Source organism: Cupressus sempervirens, chromosome 7 (assembly GCF_028749045.1).
Source record: "Cupressus sempervirens isolate cs-2001-9-10 chromosome 7, ASM2874904v1, whole genome shotgun sequence".
Classification (NCBI taxonomy): Eukaryota; Viridiplantae; Streptophyta; class Pinopsida; order Cupressales; family Cupressaceae; genus Cupressus; species Cupressus sempervirens.
This window is the reverse complement of record NC_143124.1, coordinates 566,378,033-566,387,032: the sequence shown is the minus strand read 5'-3', so window position 1 is coordinate 566,387,032 and position 9,000 is coordinate 566,378,033.

The following is a 9,000-nucleotide window of genomic DNA, read 5'->3' as shown; positions in this document are numbered from 1 at the left end:
ATATGCCACTTCATCGATTCTTTTAATAACTTTGTATGGTCCATAGAATCTAGGTTTAAGTTTCTTTGCTCCACTTGCTTTTATTGTTGTTTTTTTGTAAGGTTGCAGTCGCAAGAAAACCATGTCTCCTATTTCAAATGTTCTTTCAATACGTATCCTATCTGCATATAATTTTTGTTGATTTTGGGCATGGTGAATAATTTCTTTTAGAGCTTTCAGTAGATCTAAATTGTATAGAATGCAATCTTTCGCTCAAGTACTTTTTTGTCTCTAAGAATCAAATTCCCAAATGATGTAGCTTCGTAGCCATATAGGGCTTTAAAAGGAGTCATGCCTATAGACATATGGTGAGTAGTATTCTAACAGTACTCCCCCAGATGTAAGTATTTGGTCCAAGCCTTTTGTTGTCCTGTGACATAATTTCGTAGATAACCTTCTATCCATTTATTTACAATCTCTGTCTATCCATCAGTTTTTGGATGATAGCTTGTACTAGGAGTCAATTTGTTCTTGCCAATCGGAATAGTTCCTGCCAAAATTAACTAAGAAATCTACTGTCTCTATCATTGACCATGTGCTATGGTAATCCATGTAATCTAAAAATTTCTTTAAAGAATACTTCTATAATTTGTGGATCCTTGTAGTCTGTTCTTATTGTGAGGAAGTGTGCATATTTAGTCAATCGATCTACTACTACATAAATACAATCCTTCCCTTGTACCTTGGGTAGACCTGTTATAAAATCCATTGAAATGCTTTCCCATTTTTTATCACAGATGGGTAAAGGTTGTAGAAGGCCTGCTGGATGTTTTGGTTCTACTTTATTCCTTTGACATATCATGCATTCTTGGACATATTTCAATACATCTTTCTTGAGACTTTTCCATTAGAATCTTTCTCTTATTTGTTTATAGGTTTTATAATATCCCTGATGTCCTGCTAATGGATTATCATGATGTTCTTTTAATACCTTCTCTTTTACTTTGGAATTCAAAGTTAGCCATACCATTCCTTTATGCATGATGAGTTTGTTCACTATCTTATAATCATCATTACATAATGCTCATTCCATTATTTCTGTACCTTGTAGATCCTTAATATATTCTGCGATAATATCATTTTTCCAATTTGCTATGATGTTGGTTATTGCATTTATAAAATTTTGTCGTGACAATGCATCTGCTACTACATTGTTGGTTCCTTTGATATACTCAATGTCAAAATCGTAAGATTCAATCTTACTAACCCTTTTTTGTTGACAATCATTGAGATCCTTCTAGTTCATAAAGTATCTTAAGCTGTTATGATCTGTTTTGATGTTGAATTTACCACAAACCAAGTATTATTGAAATTTAGTTAGTGCATGCATTATTGCCAACATTTCTTTTTTGTACATAGAATAGTGTCTTTCAACCTCTATAAGCTTATGACTCTTGAATGCTATGGGATGTTTGTTTTGCATGAGGACTGCTTTGATTCCTTCTCCTAATGCATCACATTGAAGTTCAAAGGGTAGTGTGAAATCTGGAATAGCCAAAACTAGGCATGTACTCATTGCTTCCTTTAATTTGTCAAATGCTTGTTGTGTCATATCATCCTAGGAAAATGCTCCCTTTTTGGTTAAGTTAGTTAAAGGAGTGGCTATTTTTGAGAATCCTTTAACAAAGCACCTATAATAGCTGCATAGTCCCACAAATCCTCTGAGATGTGTAAGGGTTTTGGGTTTTGGCCAATTTCTAATGACTTGGATTTTTTCATCATCAACACTCACTCCTTTAGCTTTGATTTTATGCCCAAGATAAAGAATCTCTTCTAATCCAAATTCACATTTTGAGGCCTTAGCAAATAATGACTCTGATTCTAAAATTCTTAGAATTTCCTAAATGTGTGCAAGGTGTTCTTCTCATGTTTTACTATAAATTAGAATGTCATCAAAGAATACAAGTAAAAAATTTCTTAATTTATTCCTTAAAATGTGGTTCATGCATGATTGAAAGGTGGTTGGTGCATTAGTAAGGTCAAATGGAAGAACCGGGAATTCAAAGTGTCCATAGTGACATTTGAAAGCAGTTTTATGCACATCTTCTTCCTTCATACAAATTTGATGGTAACTAGAGTGTAAATCAATTTTGGAGAAATACTGTGCACAATGAAGTTCATCAAATAATTCATCGATTATTGGTATAGGGTATCTATTTTTTATTGTCTTTTTATTAAGAGCCCTAAGTCTATGCACATTATGTACATTCCATCTTTATTTTTTACCAATACTATGAATGAGGTGAAGGGACTAGAACTAGGTTGAATGAGGCCCATCTCAAGTAACTCTTTAATGGTTTTTTCAATCTCTTCTTTGAATTTATGAGGATGTCTATAAGGTGTAGTTATGACAGGTTTGGCTCCAGCTTCTAGTTCTATTGAATGTTCAAATCCTTTCTTAGGGGGAAGCCTTGGAGGGAGTTCTTCAAAAACCCTTTTATGTTTTTTTAAAATAGGTTGGATATCCACATGAGTTACTTGGTTCCATGGTGAAGATCTGTCTATAATCATACACTATGCAACTCATTCTACTTGGTTGTGTTGAAATATTTTCTCGATTCTGTTACATGAGACCAATTCAGGAGTTCCATTTGGTAGCCCCTTTAAGGTGATTTCCTTCCCTTCATGTTTAAAGCACATTTCTAGGTTGGGGTGATCCATGATAAAATGCCCTAGGGAATCTATCCAGGGTAGTCCCAAAATTACATCATATTGTAAGTTTGCCACATAGAAATTTCTTTTGATAGTGTGTTCACCCAACTTAATTTCTAGACTAGGAACAATTTTAGAGCATTGCTCAATTTTCCCCTTGGGAAAGGCTACTCTAAAACCTTTAAAGTCTTTTGTTTCTAATTTCCTTGTATAATGGTTATAAATGCATAGCAAATCAATATATATTCATTATAACCATTATACAATGAATATATTTTGATTTACTATGCATTTATAACCATTATACAATTGATTTTAATGAGTATATTTTAATCTACTATTAATAATTTGAATAGTATTGGTTTTACATTCATATATATCTAAACCTCACCATTAATGATAGCTTATGATAGAGTGATGTAATTGAGAACACCACCAAGGCAAAATGAAACCGTAGAGGCATGTTGATCAAAACTATTAAAAATATAGAGATTGAGTTTGTTGTTAGGATCATTGCACACAATTTTTATTAGTCGAGTCGACTGAACAATGTCATGTGTAGTTGTAGACATGAACTAGTTAAGAAAAATCACAACTATGATTTGGTCAAGCTACAACTTACTCAATTGGCCGAGAACGTGCAAGAAATAAGGAAAGTGAAGAATAATTCATGTAAGCTTAGTTTACATTTTTTTTTTTTCCTATTATGTGCAACAATCATTCCCTACCATAGGAGATGTAGTGTGGGATAAACAAAGGCCAATAACTCAACAAATCATTGAATATATCAATCAAATGGGTGAAAATTTTGAATCTATAATGGATGATCATTTTGAGGATTTCAAACATAAGATGAGAAACAAATTTAGAATCCCTAAGTTAGTTGTTGATTAATATTATGATCGCATGTATTTTCTTGTTGACACTTATTATACTTATGTTAAAGTTGTTATACCTAGAGTCACATGGTTAAGACCTCTTCAATATGAGGTGAACATTGATGAAGTCCCAATTGTTACAACTACATTTTTGGCTGAAGAGATAGATAAGAATTTTGAACCAGGTGGCACTTATGAGACAACCAAGTTGAAAATGCTAATACAATTAAGGTTCCTAAGATGGAAAGGAAAAGAAAGAAGATGATAGAAAGTTTAGAGGGTACTTGTGGTGAAGCACTACTGTAGATAACAAAGGGAAAAGGTGAAGACCTTAGCAGTGAAGATGAAGGTGATGATAATGAAGACCAAGAAAATAAAGGAGAAGAATTGGTAGTTGTTGAGCCAAAGAAAACTAAGGATAAAAAAGTTGTGGTTCAATTAGAGGTGAAGAAACATTTGAAGAAGGTGGGTACTAAGTGTTAGGATAAACCATGAACAGAAATAAAAACTACATGCAAATATAACCAATAATAGAAAAATAATAGATCACACAGAAATGAATACAAGGCACCAAGACTTAACATGGTTCACCCAATCCCTAGGCTACATCCACCAAACAGCAAGTCCAATCTTATTACAATCTAGTGATTACAACTTGATTACAATCTGTAATCCCTTACAGCTCAATACCACTGCAAGAAGCAATTTCACATCACAACATAATGAAAAATACCTAACCCTAAAATATTTTATACAAGTATTTTATCCATTTTAGGATTACAACATCTCGGCCATATTTCGGCCATAATATGTCAGCTACAACGTCGGCCATGGCCCCCCACTAATTGTGAAGTATGTACAGTACTTTCCTGGTCAGTCACCATAATCTAACAATCTCCCACTTGGGGATTGATCAAGTTCCACACTAAACAACAATCTCCCACTTGGAGACTGATCCTATAGCAATACCACTAACACATGGGGCTCCCACTGGATCAAACCACCCTGGACTCTATTATTCTTTTATTCATGTTCAGTCTAGAAGACCAACTGAAGTTGAAGAGGAGTTTAGCTTCTCCCTTGTTACAACCTTTGTCAACATATCTGTTGGATTTTCATTGCTATGTATCTTCTCCAACTTTAATTGTCCATCCTCCAAAACTGACCGAATGAAATGGTACCGCAACTGTATGTGTTTGGTCTTAGAATGCAGAGCTAAATTCTTTGCAAGATGAATGACACTCTGACTATCTGTGAACAAATTATTATCCTTCTGAGGATGTCCTAATTCTTCCAAGAAGAACTAAAGCCATATCATCTCCTTGGCTACCTCTGTAGCAGCAACATACTCTGCCTCTCTAGTGGATAGAGCATTAATCTTTTGTAACCTAGAAACCCAACTCACAGCTGCCCCACCAACAGTAAAGACATAGCCTGTAGTACTCTGCCTGGTATCAATATCCCCTACCAAATATAAGTCAACATAGCCCTATAAATCAGTATTAGAGCCCCCAAAGTGTAAACACTTATTGGATTTTCCTCTCAAATATCTGAGAATCCACTTGACAGCATTCCAATGCTCAAATCTTAGATGACTCATATACCTGCTAACGACTCCCACTGCATGTGCAATATCTGGCCTAGTACATACCATAGCATACATTAAGCTTCCTACAGCTGAAGCATAGGCTACCTTGGACATCTTATCCTCCTCTTCATGTGTCTTAGGACACATCTCCTTAGTCAACTTCAAATGACCAGGTAAAGGTGTGCTGACAGCTTTAGCATTCTCCATAGAGAAACGTTGCAACACCTTCTCAACATAATCAGCCTGAGATAGCGTCAATGTTCTGTTCTTCCTATCTCTGCAAATCTTCATACCAAGGATTTGTTTTGCTGCCCCCAAATCCTTCATAGCAAATGCATGTGCTAATTGACATTTCAGCCCCTTAATATGATCCATGTTAGACCCAGCTACAAGTATATCATCAAGATATAAACATAAAATAATGTAGCTATCATCATCCAACCTCTTAAAATAAACACAGTAATCTGAATGACACCTAATATATCCATGCTCATGCATAAAATTGTCAAATTTCAGATACCATTGCCAAGGTGCTTGCTTCAAGCCATATAAACTTTTCTTCAATTTGCACACTAAGTTCTCCTTACCTTTGACCTCAAATCCCTATGGCTGAGCCATATATATTTCTTCATCCAAATCACTATGAAGGAAGGTTGTTTTAACATCCAGCTGCTCTAAATGCAAATCTTTAGTAGCCACAAGACTTAAAATGGTATGGATAGAAGTCATAAGGAACAATATGACCTGTACAAAGATATAAGGTGCCTACTTTCACACCTTTTGCTACTACAAAGGAACCTTTTGAAACCTTCCAATTTTTATCATTAAAAGTAACTACACAACCCTCATCACCGAGTTGCCCCGCTGAAATTAAATTCCTACTCAGCTTTGGAACATGTCTTACCTCATGTAGTAGCCAATGATTCCCATTCTACAACTTAATCTTAATTGTTCCCTTTCCAACAATTTGACAGGGTTCATTATCCCCCAAATAAAGAAGACCAAAATCCCCTTAGACATAATCAATGAAATAACCTCTATGAGGTGTAGCATGAAATGAAGCACCAAAATCTAAAACCCATGACTCATCAACACTTTCTAAAGATAGAAGTAAAGCATCCTTTTCGGATTTGTTACTTACCACATTTGCCTCATTGTCTCCATTTGATTTATCTCCTTCATTTTTCTTTCAATTCCAACAATCTTTCTTTTTGTGCCTTGGTTTCTCATAGTACCAGCAATCATTTAATCCTCTTGATTGAGACCTCTTTCGCTTTGACTTTCCTCTTGATTTCTCATGATTTCCAGAGTTACTTCCTCTCTTAGTTGTTCTGCCCCCGCTTTGTGCATTGAAAGCACTTCCTGATGTAGATCCACCTGAGGATTTCCTACGAGTTTCCTCACTCAAAACAACACCGATCACATCATCATATTTTAGGGTACTAGATCCAAGAACAGAATTACTCACAGCCATTACCCAGCCATTCCAGCTTTTAGGCAAAGAACACAAAATCAAGAGATCCCTAATTTCTTCATCAAAATTGATACCCACAAAAGATAACTGACTAGTAATTGTATTAAACTCATTTAAATGATCTGCAAAAAATCCACCTTCTGCCATTTTCATATTAAATAAACGCTTCATGAGAAATACCTTTTTTGAAGTGGAGGGCTTTTCATACAATGTCGCTAGGGTTTTCATCAACTCTTCTGTCGTCTTTGCTTTTGTAATATTAAATGTCACTGATGGTGCCAAGCATAACTGAATGCTTTTGAGTGCCTTTCTATCCAAAATATCCCATTCAGCATCTGACATAGATCCTTGATTCTTGGCTTTGCCTTCCAACGACTTCCATAAATCCTTCTGATACATATAGTCTTCCATTTGCATCTTTCATAACTGGAAGTTCTGCCCATTAAACCTATCAACCTTTAGCTTACCCTCATCTGCCATTTCTCTCATTCAACCATGAGACTCCCACTCAATCATGAAACTTTCCTACAGAGGATAACCGAAAAAATAATTAGGCTCTGATACCACTTGTTAGGATAAACCATGGATAGAAATAAAAACTACATGCAAATATAACCAATAACAGAAAAATAATGGATCACATAGAAATGAACACAAGGCACCAAGATTTAACGTGGTTCACCCAATCCTTGGGCTACGTCCAACAAATAGCAAGTTCGATCTTATTACAATCCAGTGATTACAACCTGATTATAGTCTATAATCCCTTACAGCTCAATACCACAGCAAGAAGAAATTTCGCATCACAACATAATGAAAAATACCTAACCCTAAACCCTTTTATACAAGTATTTTATCCATTTTAGGGTTACAAAATGTTGGCCATATGTCGGCCATAATATGTCAGCTACAACGTTGGCCATGGCCCCCCACTAATTATGAAGTATGTACAGTACTTTCCTGATCAGTCACCATAATCTAACACTAAGCCCACAACCACATCAGAAAGGGTAACAAGACAAAGATAAGAGAAGCTAGCACCCCAATTAGCGAGCCACCAAAGAAAGGTATAGTGTCTTGAATTTAATGAAAGATCAACCCCACAACTCCCAAGAATCACTTGCATTTAAACACCTATAATAGAAAGAAAGAAGAAAAAGCTATGGAGGTTGGAATTCCCAGATCCATAGATGAGGCATTCTTGATGAGTAAAAAGAGAGATAGTTTTTATCAAAAGTGAATGAATATTACAAAGAGATCAATCCTTATAAGGAGACCAAAACCCTAAAAGGTAACTAACCTATATTGCATCATAATAATTAATAAAAGAATTAATTATTATATACCCAAAGTTTAGCTTAAGTAAACTAGAGATAATAAGTGACTTAATAATTAAATCAATATGATTTAATTAATAAGAAAAAACTTTATTACTCTAACACCCTCCCTTAAGATAAACTTCGGGAGTAGATAAAAATCTAGAAACTACTACTAAAAGTAAATTTGGGTCCTGGCAACAAGGCTTGATGAGGTACCCAAGCACACCCAAATCTCTGAAAAGAGGAGAAGTAGAGAAAACCACATGGAAAAAACCCTACTCCAAAAGAGATAGAAATAATGTCAAAAAGAACTAGTGAAGGACTGAAGAAGCCTCCAAACTAGGGAATGTTCAAGAAGATAGGAATGAAAGAATATCTATATAGTAAATGATCCATCTCACCAAAATGCATAGGTATCCAGCCACTACAGTCACCTAGTACATAGGATCAAAGACTAAATACATAGTTCACTCCATCGAACCAAAAAAGCAATAGAACTAACATAAACCCCCTATAATATTGAGAGCTAAGACATGAACACTGACATTGAATGCAATATCTCCTACAGAAAGAACAAGGAACATCAAGAGTACAAAAAAGTACAAACATCTATAATGACACATGTCATTGACACATCATGAGGCTAATGTCATTAAAGGAACACTCACTTGAAAAAGGAAGATGGAAAATATGGCCAACATGAAACCCCCAAGGCACTTTATAATGTAGTGTGAGTACAACAAAACACATAGATGTGGAAGATCCTAAAATGTAATAGAGTGGAACTTTATCTCAGCGTGTTTGCAAAAATACTACAAAAGGATGTCAACAAAGATCAAAAGAAATATAAGATTGATACAAGAGATGGTACAACCCATGACAAATCATCTGAAACAACAAGATCAATCTCTGAACCTAAAACAACCAAAATATTCACCAAAATACAAAAAACTAAAATTGAATGGGATGTGCTTGGAGCAGAATCTGAAAAATAGAATATATCAATATATGTCTTCTAGATTGTAAAATAGAACCTCTGACTTTGACTGC